Source organism: Sapajus apella, unplaced genomic scaffold (genome assembly GCF_009761245.1).
Source record: "Sapajus apella isolate SASKATOON/1434 unplaced genomic scaffold, GSC_monkey_1.0 scaffold103, whole genome shotgun sequence".
Taxonomy (NCBI): Eukaryota; Metazoa; Chordata; class Mammalia; order Primates; family Cebidae; genus Sapajus; species Sapajus apella.
Window position 1 is genome coordinate 3918215 of NW_022437043.1, and position 1456 is coordinate 3919670.

General features: G+C 43.3%; 1 protein-coding gene across 6 annotated transcripts in view; it reads right to left on the reverse strand.

Annotated features, from left to right (window-relative positions):
- ZNF674 (zinc finger protein 674) overlaps positions 1-1456 on the reverse strand; it is a 30633-nt gene that overhangs the window by 23702 nt on the left and 5475 nt on the right. The gene's annotated exons all lie outside the window — the stretch shown is intronic.

Consider the following 1456-nt stretch of genomic DNA (forward strand, 5'->3'; position numbering starts at 1 on the left):
AAGAGTGAAACTCTGTCTCCAAAAAAAAAAAAAAAAAAAAAAAAATGTTTTTTCCAGGGCCGGGCATGGTGGCTCATGCCTGTAATCCCAGCACTTTGGGAGGCTGAGGCAGGCAGTTCAGTTGAGGTCAGGAGTTCAAGACCATCCTGGCCACCAGGGTGAAACCCCATCTCTACTAAAAATACAAAAATTAGCCAAGCATGGTGGCACACACCTGTAGTTTGAGCTACTTGGGAGGCTAAGGTGGGAGAATTGCTTGAACCCGGGAGGTGGAGGTTGCAGTGAGCCAAGATCGCACCATTGCACTCCAGCCTGGGCCACAGAGGGAGACTCCATCTCAAAAAAAAAAAAAAAAAAAATGTTTCTTGCACTGCAGAAAGTTATACATATATCCTCCTAAATTTTTACCCAATTTTTCAAATATATATTTAGGTCTTCATCCAATCTAGAATTCACCAAAAGAGTCTTTGCTTCCATACAGAGATTCAACTGTGCCACCATCATTCAGTAACCACTTTTTCCACATAACTAAAATGCCATTTTTATAACCTTGGCTCACAGAATCCTATATAAGCAATACAAGAAATCTAGAAGGCAGAAAAGATTGTGAAATTAGACCACATTAACAAAATTTAAGTGTCCACGCCCCAAAATGAATAATAAGACAAGTCAAAGAAAATAAAGTATGAAAAAATATCTGTAACATATATGACAGAGATCTTATTTACTTGCATTAACACAAAGAGCCAATATCCTGCAATCAAATTAATTCCACACCCAAGAGAAAAGGGGACAAATGACTAGAATAAATAATTGAAATAAAGAAGTACAAACGGTGTTTAAAAAAACGAAAAGAAGACCAGGCACAGTGGCTTACACCTGTAATCTCACCGCACTGGAAGGCCAAGGTGGGAGAATTGCTTGAACTCAGGCACTGGAGAACTGCCTGGCCCACACAGTAAGACTCCAGCTCTATAAAAAATTGTTAAATTAGCCAGGTGTGGAGGCATGCACCCATGTTCCCAGCTACTTGGGAGACTGAGGTAGGAGGATTGCTTGAGCCTGGGAGGTTGCGGCTGCAGTGAGCCATCATCACACCACTGCACTCCAGCCTGGACAACACAGCAAGACTCTGTCCCAAAAAACAAACAAGCCAGGCGCGGTGGCTCACGCCTGTAATCCCAGCACTTTGGGAGGCCGAGGCAGGTGGATCACGAGGTCAAGAGATCGAGACCATCCTGGTCAACAAGGTGAAACCCCATCTCTACTAAAAATACAAAACATTAGTGGGGCATGGTGGCGTGTGCCTGTAATTTCAGCTACTCAGGAGGTTGAGGCAGGAGAATTGCCTGAACCCAGGAGGCAGAGGTTGCGGTGAGCCGAGATTGCACCATTGCACTCCAGCCTGGGTAACAAGAGTGAAACTCCGTCTCAAAAAAAAAAAAAAAAAAAAAAA